Source organism: Aotus nancymaae, unplaced genomic scaffold (genome assembly GCF_030222135.1).
Source record: "Aotus nancymaae isolate 86718 unplaced genomic scaffold, 86718_ANA_hifiasm-v0.15.2.pri h1tg000010l, whole genome shotgun sequence".
NCBI lineage: Eukaryota > Metazoa > Chordata > Mammalia > Primates > Aotidae > Aotus > Aotus nancymaae.
In genome coordinates this window covers 67,838,585-67,860,554 of record NW_026988421.1, presented here as the reverse complement: position 1 = coordinate 67,860,554, position 21,970 = coordinate 67,838,585, and the positions used below count along the sequence as shown (strand labels likewise).

Here is a 21,970-nt window from a genome sequence, read left to right as displayed (position 1 = left end):
CACCACGGTATCCCCACTCCCTGCCCTGCTCTCACACCCTGAGGTCTGCCAACCTCCTGACTTCATAATCTGCTCTCCACAGCTAATAATGCTTCAGCCACTCTGGTCTTCCTCCTGGCTTTCCAACACAAGACACCGATTCCTGACTTGGTTCTTTACAGTTGCCTTTCCTCTAGCTGGACCCTATGCTCTATACACCAGCTCCCAGCCCATCTTCATCATTTAGGTCTCAGCTCAAATGCCCTGCCTTCGGGAAAGCCTTTGTTGCCACCCTCCCCAACTGGACATTTTCCACTGCATTGCTCTCATGCATTTTCTTTGAGGCACCAGTCAATATTAGAAAGTATGTGGTTTATTTCTTTACCTGTCTATTGTCTGACTACACTTATTAAAATATTAACTACACAACAGTAGGGACTGCGGGCCATCTTCACTGCTGTATTGATACCTGGTGTTCAGAACATGGCATGCACAGAGTAGATGCTTCGTAAATACTGACAGGGAACAGAAAAGGGAGTGGTGAGTGGCTTGAGTGAATGAGAAATTTGCTAACATTCATCTCAAGATCTCTGCTTCCTGGCTACACCACATGGTGGTATTAGGTAATGTTAAAAATGAGTATCAGACAATACGACATCTAGTCCTAGCCCTGTTGACTACTATGATTACTAGCTGTGTAATCTTGAGGAACTTAACCTCTCTGAACCTATTTCCACCTTTATAAGCAAGTTTACAAAAAGGTTCAATCTCATGGGGCTGTTAGAATTTTAAAATGCATGCAAATGGCTTAGAATAATTCAGCTAGTAGTAAATACTTAAGTAGTGTTGCTATTATTGTTACTGCTATTATTAATTTGTACTATATATCATGAAAAGTATCAGGTACTAGGGAACTTTCAAATATATGTTCCACTTTTTAAAAAGATTCCTAATTTAATACAATCTTTTCATTCAAAACAACTTAGTGTGTATCTATAGACAGTCTCTTCCATCTCAATGTATCACGTAGTCAGCAAGTTCAACAACTGGGCAACCCCGTCTTCTATATGGACCAGCCAACTGTGCACTGTCTCCACCTGCACAGTCCAGCCTCCTTTCTGGCACAGTTATGAGTGGCCTTTGTAAGTAATTTTGGAGAAAGCAAAGTTTCCATTGTTGAAAGCTACGGAAGAGACTCTTAATTCAAACAGTATTAGGTTGGTGGATGAGGCAAATTGGAGCATGTAAAATTTATTGGACATCATAAAAGGGAAGCAGGGAGAGGGCCAGGGAGATGGGGGGTTCGATTACTGCTGAATTGCTGGCATAATAACCTGCAGCACATCACCGTGCGCCACTGGGGCTGGGAAGCACTCTCCCCGGATGATTGCTTTATGTCACCACGGATGCTACTGGCCCATCAACTACGACCTGGGAGCAGCAAACCCCATCTTGAGAAAGGGAGAAATGTAAATTTCAAAATAGATATATAAATATTCGGTGGCCCAGTGTTCCATTAGTCATTTATATTACTGACTTTGGAATGCAAAAATGTAAATCCAGGGCCCTTCTGCAGTCAGAAGTCACCCAGGGTTCATATAATAATCTCTCTGACAAGGACTAAGCTGTGGCTGGCAATAAAACCTAGGGGGCCAATAAGCTCACTAAACATGCTGGGAGAAAACAAGGGAGAGATACACTCTCAACCTAAATGCGGGTAGAGAGAGATTGACTGACACGTCAAACCCATCCCACAAAGTCAGAGATTTCCCTGATGCAATGGGGGCGTAAGGACAGAGCTGATTTACTCACTGACAAGCCTACATCCCTGTAAGCAGAATGCTCCAGAGCTCATTCTCGAGGTTCTGAGGGGCATGGCATTTTTTCTGATTTACTGCCATTTTATCGCTGCAAGAAATGGACACAGCGCAGATGCCCCCAGTTCTAAATGAAGGTAAGTGATGTCCTTGATGCAGACTCTCCTAATGCCCTCCTTAGAAAGGAAATCATTAAGAGTTACATCAGATCAAGTTTGATCTAACATAATAGGGGTGAGGGAAGTGAAACGGGAGGAGTGTCAATATCACAAAGCCAAAGAAATGGAAATCCCTCCAGTACAACACCATGGAGGGCAAGCGCAGAAGCACACACTAGCCCTGTCATTCCTGAACGTGGGAGAGAAGCAGGACATCCAGGAAGGAGGAACGGGAGGAGACAATCTATTTTAACCTGCTTAAGACAGAGGAAACTAAGGCACAGAGGACTATGTCAAAATCACACAGCTGATTAGAAGCAGTTTGGCCCAGACCTGAACCTACTAATCGATCCCAGGGTTGGGGTTTGAGTTAGGGTTAACCTTGGCCTTCATACCAGGTTATATTTGTTAGAATTCCTCTCCTCTTCATTTCTGTTCCACAGGGAATTTGGCACTCTAGTATGTACTGACACAAAGCTCACCCCTCAAGTTTGGGAATCAGAGAAGTGGGAATTATAGCCTATATAAGGCTGAGGTAGAAGATACATTTTAGGAAGTACACAGAATACATGTAAATCATTTTACTAGCAATATGCAATATTATGTCAACCTATGGCCTTTATGAACATTAATTAGGACAAAATAAGTATTTAAGACATTTTAAAAGTGAACTGATATCAAGAAAAACAATGAGTAAATAATAACACAGGAGTTTATAGATTGGGAACCATTCTAGAAATATCCTCAACATGTTTTCCAAGTTTGTTGTGTCAAATGAGACATTTCACACAAAACTGGTTATTTTACTCACAAGATTGACAGCTTCATTCAAGAATATTATGTTTACAATGGAATATTATTTGGCCATCAAAAGGAATGCATTTCTGATTCATGCTTCCACATGGATAAACCTTGTTTTCAAGGTGTATGTCTATAAGCTAGACATAAAATGACAGATATTGCATCATTCCACTTAGCAAATCATAGAGGCAGAAATAGAATAGAGGCTACCAGGGCTGGAGTAGAGGAAAAGGGAGTTATTGCTTAATAATTATAGAGCTTCTACTGGAGTGATAAAAACAGGCTTGTAAATAAAGTTGTGATGGTTGCACAATACTGTAAACATCATTAATACCACTGACTTATATGCTTAAAATAGTTTAAATGGTACATTTTTACCACAATTTTAAAAGTTATAGTGTAGTATGTCAAAAATCATTGAATTATATAATTTAAATTGGCAAATATTATGCTATATGAATTATACCTAAAAATAGCTGTTTAAAAATTATATATACTATGTGCATGAAGTTAAGAAAATTCTTGCCGAGAAAGGAAGTTGCACACCGTGACCTGTGGAAATTTACCTCGACTATGGGAATGCCATTCTTTATCATGGTATCTGGTCTATCATGCCCCAAAGAGTCCCTATAGAAGGAGGCATGACTATCTTGGGTCTATCTAAGCAAGGTTAGTTACAATTTGAATTTATCAGCACTATTGATAATGTGTCCTTCCTGTATCACTGTCCCATAAGAGCTATCTGGGAAATTCCAGTCTGCATTAATTGGATCATCACCCAGAGATTGAATGTTCTCTGGAATCAAAACAAAGTCATCTCCTGCTACAAGTCTAGTTTTTAAGTTCTAACCTGTGAAACGCCAAAATAAAGTTTCAAATTGTAATCCATTCAATTAAGTAAATATACCAGGGCATTTCTCAAAACTCATCAAAAATGCCACTTTGTAACAAATATAAAATTAGTAATAATATAATTAATTCAAGGTCTAATATACTGAGTTATAAATAAAGAGGCGGGATAGCTTAATGTCATAGACATGGAATTTAGTAGACAGACCTAAGTCGAAGCCCCAGCTGCTCCACCTCCTCATTGTCTTACTTCCCTGTACTTTAGTTTCCTGTTCTGAATAATGGAGATAATGACTCTTTCCTCAAACAGGTATCGTTGAGAACTAAATTAGGTAATACGATAAAGAGCACAATATTACTGCATATAGCAAATGTTATATAAATAGTAATTAAATACATATTCGTAAACTCAAACAAAGCAACACAGGATCTAGAGAAAGAAGAGTTGGTAAATAAGAAATTATCGGTCTTCCTCTAGCAGCTAACAGGCAATCCTGTCCTTGCAAAGGAGTATTCTATGGAGGAGCAGGTGTAAGTCTCCAGATTCTATCATTATAGGATGAAATGACCTAGAAACATATCCAATTACCTTTATTACAAAAAAAAAATGATGATTATCGTTATACAACTAATACCAGTGTGAATATTTATTGAGTACTTATTATGTGCCAAGCATTTTCATACATACTCTTTTATTATCCTGGTTAATCCTCCGAACAACTCTATGAGGTAAGTACTCTTAGTATCTCATTGCCTAGATCAGTTAAGGCTTAAAGAGCCTTGATTTGCCTGAGATCTTACTGGCCTGAGATCACGTAGGGATTAAGGGTGACCACCAGGCTGATTTGACTTGTAACCTTAACAGCTATGCCATCATTCATTCTCACTTAGAAATCTTGCAGATGATTAATTTACTTTACCAGTTAGCCTAATACCAGGGAAGGAGATCTCTATGCAAATGTGAACAGACTGGTAGCTTTGTGAACACCATCCCTCACTCAAATGGAAGTAACATGTTAGTCTTTCGGTTTGTAAATTAGTTTCTTAGGCATGAACTAATATGATCATTTCTAACTTATGGATGACTAGCAATAACATCAAACCAACACAAATGGAAAGTTGAAAATCTGACTCTTCCCCAACAGTAACCAATGTACAGTCACCTTGGGACTCAGTCCATAAGGGCCTTGTGGGTCTTCTCTGACCATTCCCCCCAGCCCTCTCTTAAGTGTAAACACTGGGCGCCATACCAAGCCTTCCCTGTGCTTGTTACAGACATCCAATACTTCTTGACCATGTGGAAATTGAGGAGCACTTTCTGAGAATGGTCCTACCATTGGAGAAGGGCACAGGTCCCTGTGTGCTCCCAGGACAGAGAAAGCAGAAGTCAGCTGCATTGAGTTTGAGCACATGAAAAGAAATGACTCTATTAACCAGAGCTCAATAGTGCTTGATGAGAACCACTGAGCCCAATATTGACTGCAAAGTGCCTAGCTGCTGAGGCTTGACAGATGACACTCAACTTTCAGCCTGGGTGGAAGAGCAGTAATAAAAACATTGCCCTCGAAGAAAGAACTCCAAACCGTTATTCAACCTTTCTTTTAGAAATGTAAGGTGTCTCCTTAGAAACATGAATAAGGTACAGAGGAAAGCTAAAAGATGAGGAAAGACATAAATTGGACTGGATCAACAATTTCCTGCTTCTGCCTCCTGCTTGACACACTCAGTCACACAGAGTGCCCCTCTGCAGGCCCCAGAAGTCATGGGGATTAAATATAAGTTTCAAAAGTTGAAGAGGGAGAATTCATTTCAAATAACTTACAGGATAACTGTCACTGGAATTAATATGGTTGGAATGTTTAAAATTGCCACAGGTTCCTTCACTTTTGAACGGTGTCAGGCCCCGGTCTTGAACGCTGAACGTCTGTCTGTGATACCACAATGAAAGGTTGCACTATCACAGACAGTTCCAGGCTAAGGAAAGCTTATTTAATTTACTAAACTGCACACAGAAATTGGCAAAGATGAGTCCAAAAGGTTAAGCATGGGGCATGATTCTTCTCTCTCTCCATTTCCCATAGTACTATAATATCCCATTAAACTTTTCTTTCACAAAGGTGCCTGAAAATATGTTTTACATTTCTCCATGTGTACCTTTCTCTTTAGTACTCAGGACTCCTCTCCCAAAAAATTAAAACAGACCAAAGATAAGAAATAGAAATCTGCACCTCTCCTATGGGATAAAGCTGGAATTTAAGAGAGCAAAATCTGAAGTGCTGAATTGCCATCTAGGCAAACAGCATGAGAAGCAGCCAAGCTAACCGAAATACTTGCAATGGACACACCTCCGACTAAAATGATTATGCCACTTGCAAATGGAAAACACATTTCAATCTGCTTCTTTTTTTTTGAGACAGAATCTTGCTCTGTCACCCAGGTTGAAGTGTAATGGTACAATCTCAGCTCAATGCAACCTCTGCCTCCTGGATTCAAGCAATTCTCATGCCTCAGCCTCCCAAGTAGCTGGGACTATAGGTATGTATCACCACACCTGGCAAATTTTTAGTAGAGATGGCATTTCGCAATGTTTGCCAGGCTGGTCTTGAACTCCTGGCCTCAAGTAATCTGCCAGTCTCGGCCTCCCAAAGTGTTGGGATTACAGGCATGAGCCACCATGCCTGGCCTCAACCTGCTTGCTTTCAACATTAAAGGTAAATGAACAAATTACTGCTAAAAGGGAGAACAAAAAGTAAATGAATCAGATTCTCAGCTTTCCCTTACAGTGAATGAAACTCTTCCAAATGGCAGTAGTTCCAAACTTCAGCTCTTGCAAGATTACCTATGAATGAGTTATGATGACAGCAAGTCCATCATTATTATGGAGGCAGAGTTTGAGATGGTTGAATAGCGCTTTCCATTCTTTTTTAACCTGTTGCAGAAGACATCAGAGTTGACAGAGGTTTTGTCACTATAACATAGAGGGGCCTCTGAGTTACAGTTTTATCCTTCTCAGGGTCACCTATCACCAAAATCAATTTATTTGTTTCAATATTTATGCATGTTTAACATCTTACCCCTACATATTATTCTTGCTACCACATAGCATTCTTCTACTTGAGCCTATGAGCACTTTCTACACAGCAAGCATTAAGCAAGATGATAGGGATCCAAGAATGAATACGCTGCCATCCCTGCCTGGGCTTATAGTCCAATGGGGCAAAACATTGTAAATATGTAATATAAGTTACATAGAAGTTTGAGCAATGTGCTATGGAAGAATATCTTACTGCTGGCTAAAAGACAAAAAAGAAACCATCATGCAAACTTGGAAACAATGCCTCAGTAGAATCATCATCAAGTCCATTTTTCAAACTGTAGAGTTTTTTCCTATTTTGATTTTTCTTTGAATTTGATACTGCTATAAACTGCTAAAAAAAATTTTCAAAAGCATAAGAAAGAGAGAGAATGAGATAAATCGATGACTTTTTAAGTTTGTTGGAAGTTTCTTTTGTGGTCCCAGGTGATAATAAAGTACAGTGAAACACTTCATCAGAAACAAGTGTGCCTTGGAATCACCTTTCTAGAGAGGAAAAGGTGACTCAAGAGGTACCTTCCAAAGTAAAGATCGATCATTTGATGTTTGGAAAGTACCCTTCTCTAAAGTTACCATTTGAATTTTTTTTCAATTTGAAAATGAGTTTATAAACAACTATGAAGAAGACTTTCCCCAAAATGCTAATGTTAACAACATGGCAAAGTTATATGAAAATGATTCTATTTCATTATGAGGAAAATTTTGTTAGGGCACATACCACATATATTCTGTAGAGAAATTGGTTAGCAAGGGCTTAAGAAAGGGCAAATGCCTGGCAACAGGAGTGTGCCAGCAGCAATCAGGCACAGGCCAGAGCCAGCTGTGCAACAGTATCACAAGTCACCCTGGCCAGCATGACTTCCCCTGGTAAGCTTGCTGGAAAGCATGAATTTGTCAAGAGGGTTCACTCTGGGGGAAAAAACAGGGGCCAGGAGAATCTCAAAACTAAAGGCCATGGATTTGAAAGCTTGGGAAAGAATCTGCACAGAAGAAGTTAATGCCCATTTCCCAAGCCTAGGGCTAAGTAAGTTACAGAGGAAAGACATTGATTAACCCAAGACCAATCAGAAAAGATGTAGGTGCCAAACATATATATGCCAGAGAGTTATTTGGGATCAGTTATCCTGATCTTTCACTTGACAGAAGATGAAGCTGAGACCCAGAAATGAGAAAAGACTTATAAACATCACACAGTGCTAGAGCCAGAACCTAAACCTGAATGCCAAGCAACTGTACTTTCCATCACCACACTTTGTTCTTTTCACTGAGAATCATTCAGAAAATAAAGCATGTCAATGAGAAGCTGGGTGCACGAGGGGAGCAGGCTGGGAGCATGAAGCTAGCATGAGTGAATACTGATGGTAAAGATTTCAATCACTGGGAACCCAAGTGATTCCTGACTCCAAGTTATAGGCATGTGAAGGTTTTTGGTTTTCTTTAAGAAATGGAGTCTCACATTGTTGTCCAGGCTGGAGTACAATGGCATGCATAAAGCTTCAACTCCTGAGTTCAAGTGATACTCCACCTCTGCCTCCTGGGTACCTGGGACTACCAGTGCATACCACCACATCTGACTAATTTGTTTTTTATTTTTTTAGAGATGGAGTCTTGCTATGTTGCCCAGGTGGCCTTGAATTCCTAACCTCAAGAAATCCTCCCACCTCAGCCTCTCAAGTAGCTAGAATTACATAAGGTTTGTTTTCTAATGTTATTGCCAACAATTTTGTTCCTCATTAATATTTTTCCTTCTCCAACAACTCCATAAACCTATCAAGATGGCTCAAATGTCACTCTAAATTTTTTAGTCATATTCCACCTATTGTGCACACATGGCACATCAATGAGTTTACATGATGGGTTCATCCTGCAGAAATGTTATCTACCTTTATAAGTATGTGTATAAAAATGTTTGTACATATATATGACTTTCAAAAAATATGTAAAGCAAATATTTAAAGTTCGACTTGCAGACTCATTACTGAAGTTATGTGTATTGCTTTTCAAGGCTTATAAGAAGTGAGTTTAAGTAACAATAAACCTAAGCAGAAAAGCCTAAACCTAATTATTTCCTTGATACTATGACCTAAGCATAAGAGTATAGTCAAAGGCTCTTATTTTTGCATGCCCAGCATTAACATTAATTCACTTTTCATTTTGTAACGACCAGTGAGTACTATTTTTTTTTTTTTTAGAGACAGTGCTTCCCACCTTTCATTTCATATGATTCTGATGGATCTAAGCCCAGTTCCTGGTACAAAGTGTTAGCCTGATCCAGGTGATTAGTTCAAAGATTGAAATGTAAACCAATCCAGCCAATACAAGTCAGTCTTGAAATTTTGTCTTGAACTATTGGAAAGAGCATTCTTTCCAGTGGGGTTGCTAAGCTGGCAAGAAGTAATCCATTTGCTGATGTTGGCCATCTTATCAAAATTTATTTCTTAAAAATGCTCATTTCAGCCTGGGTATAGTGACTCACGCCTGTAATCTCAGCACTTTGGGAAGCCAAGGCAGGTGGATCACAAGGTTGAGACCATCCTGGCCAACATGGTGAAACTCCATCTCTAGTAAAGAGATCAAGAACATCCTGGCCAACATGGTGAAATTCCATCTCTACTAAGAATACAAAAATTAGCCAGGTGTGGTGGTGCGTGCCTGTAATCCCAGCTACTCAGAAGGCTGAGGCAGGAGAATTGCTTGAACCCAGGAGGCAGAGGTTGCAATGAGCCAAGACTGTGCCACTGCACTCCAGCCTGGTGACAGAGCAAGACTTCATCTAAAAAAAAAAAAAATCACTTCAGTGGTACCTATACTGAAATTATAATGATACAGAGAAGATTAGCATGCCCCCTACACAAGGATGGCATATGAATTTGTGTAGTTCATATTTTTAAGAGAAGGACAAGGGTTCAGAAAACATACATAATGAAGTAATAGTTAAAAACTTCCCAAGTCTTGAAAGAAAGATAGACTGATCCAGATTCAGGAAGATGAAAGAACTCCAAATAGAGTCATCCCAAACAGGTTCTCTTAGAGGCACATTATACTCAAATTGTCAAAACTCAAAGATGAAGATTGAATCCTAAAAACAGCAAGAGGAGAGCATCAAGTCACATATAAGGGAACCCTCATTACATTAACAATGGGTTTCTTAGCAGAAACCTTACAGCCCAAGAGACAATAGGATGACATATTCAAAGAATTAAAGGAAAAAAAAAACCTGCCAGCCAAGACTATAATACCTGGCAAAGCTATCCTTTAGAAATTAAGGAGAAATAAATTCTTTTGCAGACAAGCCAAAACTAAGTGGATTCATCACTACTAGATCGGCCTTACAAGAAATGCTCGAGGAAGACTTACTTCTGGAAAATGATAATCACCATCATGAAAACATGCAAAAAATGACTAAAATACTCACTGGTAGAGACAATACACAAGGAAGAAAGAGAAAAGAAGCAAGCCAATACACAAAAGAAGAAGAGAAACTTGTCACTACAGAGAATATCCAAGTGCAAAATTAAATAATAAGAGAGGAATAAAGAATACAAGATATACCAAACAACCAGGAAAAAATGAATAAAATGACAAAAGTCCTCACCTATCAATAACAGCCTTGAATAAAAATGGATTAAATTCTCCAATTAAAAACACATAGGATGAATGAATATTTTTTTAAAAGATCCAATTATATTCTATGGACAAGAAACTCACCTCACATGTAAAGATACATATAGACTTAAACTGAAGGAAGGTAAAAAGATATCCCACAAAAGCAGAAACCAAAAGCAAGCATAAGCAGCTACACTTATATCAGACAAAACAGACTTCAAGTCAAAATCTCTAAAAAGCGACAAAGAAGGATATTTATAACAAAGGAATCAATTCAGCAAGAGAATTTAAGAATTATAAATGTTTATGTACCCAACACCAGAGCACTAAGATATATAAAACAAATATTATTAGATCTAAAAGGAGATATAGACCCCAATACAATAATAGTTGGGGACTTCAACACCTTACTCTCAGCACTGAACAGATAATCTAGACAGAAAATCAACAAAGAAATGTTGGAATTAAACTACACCAGAGACCAAATGGAATTCACAGACATGTATGTAACATTTCACCCAACAACTACAGAATACACATTCGTATCAGCAGATGCAACACTTTCCAGGAGAGACCATATGTTATGCCACAAAACAATTCTCAACAATTTTTGATAAATCAAAATTATATCAAGTATCTTCTCAGACCACAATAGAATAAAACTAGAAGTCAGTAACAAAAAGAATGCTGGAAACCATGGAAATTAAGCAACATGCTCCTGAACAACCAATGAGTGAAGGAAAAATTAAGAATGAAAACAGGCAAATGATCTCAACAGAGATTGCTCAAAAGTAGATGTACAAATGGCCAAGAAATGTATTTTCAAATACCCAATATCACTAATCATCAAGGAAATGTAAATCAAAACACCAATGAGAAATCATCTCACCCCAGTTAGATGGCCATTATCAAAAAGACAAAAAATAACCAATGTTGGTGAGGATAGAGAAAAAAGGGAACTCTTTACACTACTGGTGGGAATGTAAACTAGTATAGCCACTATGGAGAACAGTATCAACGTTCTTTAAAAAACTACAAATAAAACTACCATATGATCCAAAAATCCTTCCACTAAGAGTTTATACAAAGGAAAGGAAATTATATCAAAAAGACATTGGCACCCCCATGTTTACTGCAGCACTATTCCCAATAGTCAAGATATGGACTCAACCTAGGTATCCTAACAACAGATGAGTAGATAAAGAAAATGTAGTATATACACCCACAATGGAATACCACTCAGCCATAAAAATAAATCTTGTCATTCATGGCAACATGGATAAAACTGGAGGATATTATGTTAAGTGAAATAAGTCAGGAACAGAGCTAACTAAACACCACATGTTCTCACTCATACTGTGGAAGCTAAAAAAAGATAATCTCATAGAATGAAAAGTGGAAGAGATAATACTAGAGGCTGAGAAGGGTAGAGCGAAGAGAGGGTTAGGGAGAGATTTGTTAAAGAATGAAAAATTACAGCCAGATAAGAGGAATCATTTCTTATGTTCTAAAACTTTGTAGGATGACTACAGTTAACAATAATATGTATCATTCCAAATAGCTAGAAGAAGGATATTGAATGTTCCCAACATAAAGAAATGATCAATGTTTGAAATGAGGGGTATGCTAATTATACTGATCTGATCATGCAATACATTATATATATAGAAACATCACTAGGTATCCCATAAATATGTACTAGTTTTATACACCAAGTAAAAAAATACATTTAATTTAAAAAGCCTACCTGAACTACATTTAAAAAGTAGAACTGAGATGGAGTATGAAGATGGAAATAACTGCCAATGTTACTTGAATACCTGGAGATAACACAACCCTTATTGGTAGGTGGTAGATTATTCACAAAAATGGATGAAAAAATTCCTTTTACTTCTGTATATACTTCCCTGGGCAATGTAACCTTACTGCTCCTCCCTCAAGAGGTAAAGTCCGGTTCTCCACCCCTCCTATATGGATTTGGCCATATAACTTGTTTTGTCCAATCAGTAAATGCCTAAAAGGTACTTAATCATGGAGTTTTCCTTCTCCTGTTAGAGTAATCTTTCTCCCACCAGGTAACATGCCCAGGCTAGCTTCCTGGAAAAAGAGAGATCACATGGAAAGCTCTTCCAGCCATCTCAGTTGAGCCCCAGACATGTGAGGCCATTTGCAACCATCCAGCCCCAACCAAGTCAGTCCAGATAAGAAGCACCCAGACAACCCACAGGATTGTGACCTTATATATAACTATTATCTTAAGCCATTACATTTTGAGGTGGTTTGTTGCAAAATAAAAGCAAATTGATCAAGTATTAAATTACATATTTTTTCAGCAATTTGAATGTTTTATCACCTATAACCAAAAATAAATAAATAAATAAAAATACCCAGTGCTGGCAGGCACAGTAGCTGACACCTACAGTCTCCGCACTTTGGGACACCAAGGAAGGCAGATCATCTGAGGTCAGGAGTTCGAGACCAGCCTGGCCAACACAGTGAAACACTGTCTCTACTAAAAATACAAAAATTAGCTGAGTATAGTGGCAGTAACCTGTAATCCCAGCTACTCAGGAGGCTGAGGCAGGAGAATCACTTAAACCTGGGAGGTGGAGGTTGCAGTGAGCCAAGATCACACCATTGCACTCCAGCCTGGGTGATAAGAGCAAGACTTCTTCTCAAAAAAATAATAATAATAAAAAAAATTTTTAAAATCCAGTACCATAGTTAGCATATTTGATACCCAGAGCAGATAACTATTAATACCCCCTTACTCCATAAAACAAAATTCTTTTCAGTTATAATCATATAATTAGTAATTATTTTTTCTTAATTTGCTTTTGAAATAATTAAAAATTAAAAAGAAAATTAAATTGTGAATTTAAAGCTATTATTCAAATCTATTAGAGTTCTTCATGCATGAACTTAAATTTGCACTTGCCAAAGAAAAAATAGTACACTTCATTTTATTTTGTTGTTTTAAATGTTAAATATAAATAAGTGCTCCAAGTAGTCTCATTGAATGACAGAACTGAAATAACTCAAGGCCTGCTTCTTTATCTCTCAATCATTTTTCTGTGACTGCCTATGTCAAATGTATTGTCCAAATGCAGAAATATATACTACTGAAGTTTTAAAGACACTGGCTGTAATGTGATCTCTAATAATTCTAAACCACTATGAACTTATAGTTAAATTCGTGTATGCTAAGGCTTCCTGGAGAGCTAGAAGTTCTGCAGATTAATTCCATGGAGAATGTAACATGTCTTAAAAAATAAACTTCTTTTTTTGAGATAGAGTCTCACTCCATCAGCAGGCTGGAGTGCAGTGGTACAATCTCAGCTCACTGCAAACTTTGCCTTCCAGGTTCAAGCGATTCTCCTGCCTCAGTCTCTGAAATAGCTGAGACTACAGGTGTGTGACACCATGCTCAGCTTATTTTATTTATTTATTTATTTATTTATTTATTTATTTTTTAAGCAGAGACGAGGTTTCATCATATTGGCCAGGATGGTCTTGATCTCTTGACCTCGTGATCCACCCTCCTTGGCCTCCCAAAGTGCTGGGATTACAGGCATGAGCCACCATGCCCAGTCAAAAGATAAACTTTTCAGTGTGTCAAAATGTAATAAATATTAACAATAATAAGCATTATTTTAAAATATAACAGAATTCCTGACAATTACTTAGAACTTAGACTGACAGCTTTTTTCCAGAGATGAGTATTTTTATCACTTTAATTGTCTGAACTGACAGTACATGGTGATAATAAAATATACATAGAATTTTAGTTGGTTTTATTATTGTTTTAAAACTTTCTACGAACAATGCATCCCCTCATAATCTGTACCTGGAGCAGACCACTGTCATCCCCCCGCCTTTGATATGCCACTGTGAATAACACAGAAAATAAGCATCATTCATGTTGAGAATTACATATCAAATAAATATTCTCCAAAGGATTCTAACTGAAGCACAAGAGAAGTGCTTAATGAGTATGTTTGTATGTGGAGAAAATTCCCAGCTAGGGAATTTCAATATTGACCTAAAATTTCCAAGTTTTCTAGAAGGAGAAATGAAGATAGTTGATGGCTCTAAGCGTTTCAGCACAGCAACAAGGTAGAACTAACTTTTCAATGGAGGAAAAGGTACTTATGTAGCCTTCGCTGTGATACTCTATTGCAATTTACTGTAAAATCCTTCTAATTCCAGAAAATTATTATGGTTCTCTGGACCAAGACAAGCCAACAAACAATAACCTATTTCCAATTAATTTCCATTAATCATACCCCCCTTTAAGGTGAGTTCCCTCTTTCAGGATTCAGGTAAAGCCCCGGATTTTCTTGAGAGAGCTAAAGATATTGCACACAATGAGTCAAAGAATTGGAAGAATAAAACTGATCACATGCCATTGATCTATATTAACCTATTCCCATTGAATGTCCATTTGACTTGACTACATATTTTATTCATCTGCTTTATAGCCGGTCAGTTGTATCTTAGTAAATTCAATTCCCTTCAGACTGAAACATGTTTTATTCTCTCCAATATGTGCCTTTCTGCTACATTTTATTCCATTTGGTATACTTCCTAATCAATTCTTTCCTGAGCTTCATTTCATTCAGCACAATGTATCCATTGTTAGGATTTATTTCTTTCAGAATGATTTAAATCTATTTTGCTGGATGCTGCTTTAAAGCTACTGTATGCACCATCAATTCCCATCCACTGGGCCATGTGGTCTGGTTCGTACTCCATCTTCTTGGTTGAGGAAAGATGTACTTTCCTAGCTTGGTCTGATGTGAAATGACACTTGCTTTTTATCTATCCTGGCAATGGCTGTGGACTGAATAATAAGAGCGATACGTAGCCATGTGTAGGAATGTCAGCATATTTCAGGTACCCAAGACTGAGATGGTTAACAATGGGATCCTAATATCCTTAGTATGAAGTCATTCTTCAGAATCTATGCTTTTCAAATTCTAGGTATTATTTCCTACAGAGGAAATGCAACACACAATCATCAAGCACTCTCTCATAAATCCTTGTTGACTTAAAGGACCGTGTAAGACTGCCTTCTTTGGTAGTATTGTGAGTCACTTTTAATTTAGGTTGGCCCCAAACTTTATGTTCTTTCTTAGACTTCAAAAGTTCATTTTGCACAATAAAATTATTTTATTCTTCATAGACAAAAAAACAAAAGGTAATGAAAGATATTTTATTTTAATGACCTTTTTGGTGACTTTTTTTAATTAAGAAAACTAGAAAAGGAAAAAGCCCAAAGAGGTGAATGTATAAAAGAGCAAATCATGTCCCTGGCTATGAGCAGATCAGTTGATTTGAAAGTCCGAGTGTAAATAGGGAAAGTCTGGAAGGGTAGGCTAAAAAAGTACATTGAGGTCAAGGTTAAGTGGACCTTAGAAGCCAGGCTAAGGATTTGTGACTGTATCCCAAATGCAAGGAGGAGGCCCTGAAAGGTTTTGAACAGGGAGTTGACATGATAAAAGCACACTGTTCCTATAAAACTGGTTTTAACTTCCTAAAATAAAATGAACTTGAACTAAACTCATGGTGATGGGTAATCATGCCCAGAATGTGGCAGTGGAAGAGTACACCTTGTTCAAAAGAAGGGTATTTCCAACAGAGAGAGGGGAGATGAGAAGATGTGAAAGGGGAAAATCCTCTTTGGAAACCAGGAAAATTATGCAGAAGTACATATTTAAAAAGTAGCAACATAACATAATATACATTATATAGCATAACAAATGCCAACATGATCAAACTTATAAAATAAAAAGATTGGAGATATGGAAGATAATAACACCCCTAAAAGAAAGTGATCATGCCTAATTGGAGATAACTTTGCATGTTTTGGAACATAAATATATGAATACTCTTGATTGAATTTGCTTTAAGATACTATAGCATTTCAGTATAGTATAGTATAGTATAAAATGATATTTCTGCAGATATTGATCTCAATAGGACATGAAATTCAAGAAGGAAGGATGCTACTAAAAGTGAAATACTGAATATGTAACTATGAAAATTGACAACAAGAGAGGTTGGGGAAGCTTGAGGATGGGAAAGCAGTGAAAGAAGCCAAACTAGTTTAACTGTATGGGGCACATTCTAGTGAACGCAGATTTTAAGAAGTCACTTATGAAAACAATGTTTAAAGAAAGAAAATAAGTCTACTGTTGGAAAACAGTTTTTAAAAACAGAAACCACAAATAAGAGAAAAGGGAGAATGATTAAAACTAAGCTCTTGTTTTGTGGTTTTCTCCAACACTAAATTGTATCTTTAGGCTGGACTGATGAGTGAAAAGAAAAAAAGAAATCAAAGAAAGAGCCCCTAGAGACCTTATGAAACATAGGTCTCTAGACCTATACAAATAGTATCTTATTTTGCAATAGCAACAACAAAAAATTTCTTACATATCTGATCATGGAAACAATGTTACTAATATTTGAAAAAGCAAATTTGGGCAAATCCTATCTTATTTTTGTTGAATTTTTAAAGGAAGAATGGAAGATTCTAAAAATAATAAGACACTAATTTGTAAAAGATTATATTAAATATATGATATATGATCACCTTGAAAAGATAGTAGCAACTTTTAAGAGCTAGTGCCTTTTTACCTAGAATGAGCTAGGCCAAATCAATCTCTTTCTTTCTCTCTCTCCCTCCCTGCCTTCTTGATCTCTTGACCTTGTGATGGCAATGGCTGTGGACTGAATGGCTCTGTCTTTTAGAAACAGTTATTAAGCTGGTATTTCAGTAAAACCATAAACATAATAGATTGATTTCAATAAGACATCTGACAAAAATCTTTCATAATACTGCTTTGCAACAAATAAAACAAATGAGATGCAGGTTAATTCATAGCAGATCAATTAACTACACCAAAAAAAAAAAAAAATGTTGATCCATGAATCAATGTCACTGAGAATGGAGATTCCTTAAACCTACCAACCAGACTCTATCCTTGCCTCTGGATTGTTGAAGAAAACCCAGAAATCTGTGTTCTTACAATAGACTTAACCCAAGGACCCATAATATGCAAAACGAAGCAAAAGTACCCACTTAGATCTGAAAACTCAGTTTCCCAAGCAATGGATGGGAGAGTTTTTCTGGCCCTAGCCTAAAATAAAAGCCCAGCAGGCACTGGTTGACTCTGAGCTCTATTACAGTAACACATGGCAGATACCTGGCCTCCCTGGAAGTTGCCCAGCTCATACACAACTGTCTGCATGTCCTGAGTGGGATGCGGGGTGAAATGTTTCTTCCAATCCTCAGGTCCCATGACTCTAATATCAATGTGAATCCCTGGCCTGGTGACCTGTGTGAGTGTTGCTGAACAACTGCAGAGGAAGAATCACAGAAAACAAGGATGATTACAAGTTTTTCTAAAGCCACTGATTTTATCACAGGCCACATACAGAAACCTTCCCAATATCTGCTCTAATTATCAGAAGGCACTGATCCTCCAATACCTAGCAGTAGGGACACATGTCCCCCAGCTGACCAAACCATGAGTTTAAGATGGGCAGAAAAACCTAACATCTCCCTACCATGACAAAAGTAACTAGAGTTGCCAAATCCTATATACAAAACATTTAATTTATAACAGTTAAAACCTGGCCTCTGACCAAGTCCAAAAGAACTATGTCTTATTTCACTTGCTCTTGAATATGTCTCTTTCAGAGATAAATGGCTCTGCTCTTGGCCAGTCCTCCCCTCCGTGTGGTGTTTTGTTTAGCTGGGCTTATGACAAGCCAAGAGTTGATGCATCTGCTTGAATGTGTAATTTACCTCTCTGGTCAACTTAGCTTTTTTTTCCTTGACAATATTATGTCAAACAATCACATCACAACTGGCTCTGATCTCTTTGTTGTTAGCTAATAAATTAAAGAGTATTTATTATCTGCAATCCTTTTTTCCTCTTTTAATGGTGACACATTTGTGGTGAATTACAGGGCAGCTTTATAAACTAGGCTCCAGGCCAGTCTCAGGCCCTGCGTCCATGTGAACGTTCCCTCTCCCGGTTGGCCTCCCGGACTGGTGGTAAATCAAGGCAGCTGTCACAGCACACTAAGTTAGTGTGCGTCACTGGGGAGAGCAGGAAGCGTTGGGGGTATAATTCTGTCCATCAAACTAATATGTTATATCAGTAGCTTTGTAATCTTCTGCCATAACTTATGGGAAGTGACACCTAAGAATTCACTTTGAAGGCAATGTGTTTCTTAGACTTTAAGTCAAAACAGACCCGATTCACAGCAACAGTTCCTCTGTTTACATGAGTGGATTTCTAGTGCCGGGGAACCAGGTCCCTATCAATGTGGCAGTATTTAACACGCTCCACCACCGGCTGGACTCTGTTTACAGCCCTCACGGCAGGATTTGTAAACTTTTCAAACAGGGTTTCTTCTCTTCTTTTTGTTACCCTTGTCTTAACCTCCAGTAGCAGGATAGATAAACATGCTCCTTGAATGTTATCATGACAAAGCAAACCTCTGACAGACGGGAATGAATGGGTGACCCATTTCCCTTGTCCGGTCACCTTCAACCTCTGTCTTGACAAATGTGGGAAATGGCTCTGTAAGAGAAAAGAATACTCACACTGCTATGATAGCAGTGTCAGCTTTGTGCTGTTGTTAAATGTCCACACAATACTTAAAGAAGTGACGGGAGACAAGCTTAAACGGACAGTGTGCTTTCTAAGTCGTGACACCAGTGTGACCAGACTTAGACTGTGCATCCTGTGAATGCAATGCCTTATTTTCTAGGATTTGCTGTTGGATTGTCCCTGTCTTCCCCTCCTCTCTCTCTTCCTTGGCTGTTTTTCTCAGCAGGCCAATGAGAGAAGCCCTTTGGGGAAGATTAAGTAGTTTTGTGAGCTGCCATCTGATGGAAAAGAAATCTACAAGAACTGTTCAAAGGAGCTCTTCCTCCCCCAGGCATAAGACTAAATATGCGCAGTAAAGAAATTTGAAAAATGCCTGCCCTTGCCATCCCCAATACCCCTTTGATTGATAGCAGAGAGGGTTTGCTATGATAATTCTACTTTGACAGGTCCCAGGCATAAATCCCACAAAGTTGTTGCTCTAGTTTGACAACCTTGGAGGGCTCCAGTTAGGAACAGGAAACAGACCTCTATTTTTCACTCTCAATGCTCCTTCAGGTGCAAAGAAAAGACCGTATGGAAAAAATAAATTCTTATCTAAGGGGGAAACCAAATTCAAAGGAGTTTTAGTACTTATTCATCAGAAACAATGTCCAGTGGACAAAAGATGTGACCTCAGTCCTACTTCTTCAAACTTAAATTTAAATGCTCCAAATACGAGATCTGAAACCCACTCAGGATCAGAAACGGATACCCTTTTTTATTTTTTGGTTCTCCAAAGTTATGTTAGTATACTCCTTCAAGGTCAGCCTTGAAATTTATAACATTTTATAAAAATCACTACTTATACATCAAAGTACATACATATCCTAATATCCATAATTTACCATCAAAGCTTGCAGTGTGCCACCCTCTGTAACTCACTATATCTACTCAATTCTCATAACCACCTTAAATGAGTAAAGTCCAAATTATTAGGAATTCAGTTAAAAAGAGAGTCAAACTAATGAATTTTTTCAGGAGTCATCTTTCAATCTTGCTTCACAAAATGCCAGGAGATCTTTGGGGATCAGTGCATCTTCCCTCTCCCCTTCTCCAGCTGAAGACTGATGACTCAGCAATTAGAACCCTAGTCACAAAATCATATTCAACTGTGTTAAATGAAGAATTTGTGGCCAGGTGAGGTGGCTCACACCTGTAATCCCAGCACTTTGGGAGGCCGAGGCAGGCAAATCACCTGAGGTCAGGAGTTCGAGACCAGCCTGACCAACGTGGTGAAACCTTATCTCTACTAAAAATACAAAAAACATTAGCCGGGTGTGGTGGCACATGTCTGTACTCCCAGCTAGTCAGGAGGCTGAGGCAAGAGAATCGCTTGAACCTGGGAGGCTGAGGTTGCAGTGAGCTGAGATTGCACCATTGCACTCCAGCCTGGACAACAAGAGCAAAACTGTCTCAAAAACATAATGATAAATAAAAATATATAAATATTTTGTGGTTTGCTGTGAGTTAACCAGGCAATTAAATTAGACAGAACCCATTCTCCAAGCATTTTAGTTGATCACCTGATCAACTAGAATTAGAAATGCACAATTAGAAATGCAGTATTGTGACCTATTAAAAGTCATTAAGTGGTCATACCCAGGCAAATATTTAAAAAGAAGCAATATTTTCTATTTCTTTAAAACTTTTCAGAAGGTGAATATATTCCTTCCAGTTGTCTGCGTCTTTGAACGGGAGACACAGTTTTCTCTTGACTGTAGAATTCTATTCTAAAATTAAGAAAGGGTTCATAAAACTCTAATAGCATAAGAATGGATTCCCCCTCCTTCATGGATGCCATCATTGTTCTGAAGAAAGTCTGCACCTCCTGAGAGTTGCCAGCAACAGGGAAGAAAAAAGCCAGTCTTGGAACACTCAGCAAAAGCTGGTTTTTTAATTTAATAGGACTAAAACACAAGGAGTTCACCCTAGATCACGAATTGAACCTCCTTTTCTAGGGTCAGTGTTTTATGACAGACGCATCTCACTGAGAATCTAACCACCCTCCAGGAGTACTAAACCATGGCTTTGCCAAGAAAGTCAGTGAAGAAAATAACACTAGAAAACAGCAAGCAGCCCATAAAACTGGGGAGTAATATCTGGGATTTTTTTTTTTTTTTTTAAGTCATGGAGCAGCTTGAGCAAATCTCAGAAAAAAGAAACTTGCTACATAATTCTCTCTCACTTCATTGCCCCTCTAAATAGCAAACAGGATATGAGTCCTTGTAAATACCTATAAATTTTCAGGGAGAAAAACAAGTCTGATCTCTGTGTACAGAGTTCTAGGCTGCGAGGAACATGGTTAGATTTCTGTTTCCCTCAGAGGAAGATGCCAGAACAGCATTTTCCCATCAAGTCTTGATAAGAAAGGCATTTAGCATTTCATATGATGAGGCTGCTGTGAGTGGGTGGTATCACATGATAAATTATGGCCAATGTCATATTAAAAATGACAGGCCCTTCCACACATGCTCACTCTGTTCTCAAGCCAAGTATGTTATCCTGCACAAAGCTTTCCGCTGTGGCAGATGTGATAGAGATATTCCTCTCCCAGAAAAATTTTAGAATTCTCCAAGGTTTAGAGAGGTGATGGCCATCTTTATGATCCGTAAGCAAAAAGTAAACTGAACTCATACTTTCTGGAAATGTAGCTCTGCTTATGTCTGACTTCCCACCTTGATCCATGTCCTTCCCTCAGGCATTCAATCTACTTCTCTGAAATGTAAGCGCAACATCTAGGGCTAGGAAGGCATTTTACAATTAGAAAATCATCTTTACCCAGCCCTAAAGAGGCATCTTTTAGGATGTTAAGATAGGTTTTTGATTGACTCCAGAGATCCCCAAAGAGAGAACTTGCTCTTGAAGAAGATGAGGCTAGGGTTGGAGTCTGGTGAACTATTGTGTAGGTATCTTAAGGAACTCGGAAAACACTGACATGAAGTCAACAATTGCCTAGATCAGGGTATCTTAACCTCAACACCATCAATATTTTGAACTTGA

At 38.1% G+C, this 21,970-nt stretch overlaps 1 protein-coding gene and 1 pseudogene across 1 annotated transcript in view; one reads left to right on the top strand and one right to left on the bottom strand.

Moving 5' to 3' along the window:
* LRMDA (leucine rich melanocyte differentiation associated) overlaps positions 1-21,970 on the bottom strand; it is a 1,099,488-nt gene that overhangs the window by 284,354 nt on the left and 793,164 nt on the right. The window lies entirely within an intron of this gene.
* LOC135274054 (U6 spliceosomal RNA) lies at positions 9,487-9,587 on the top strand (annotated as a pseudogene).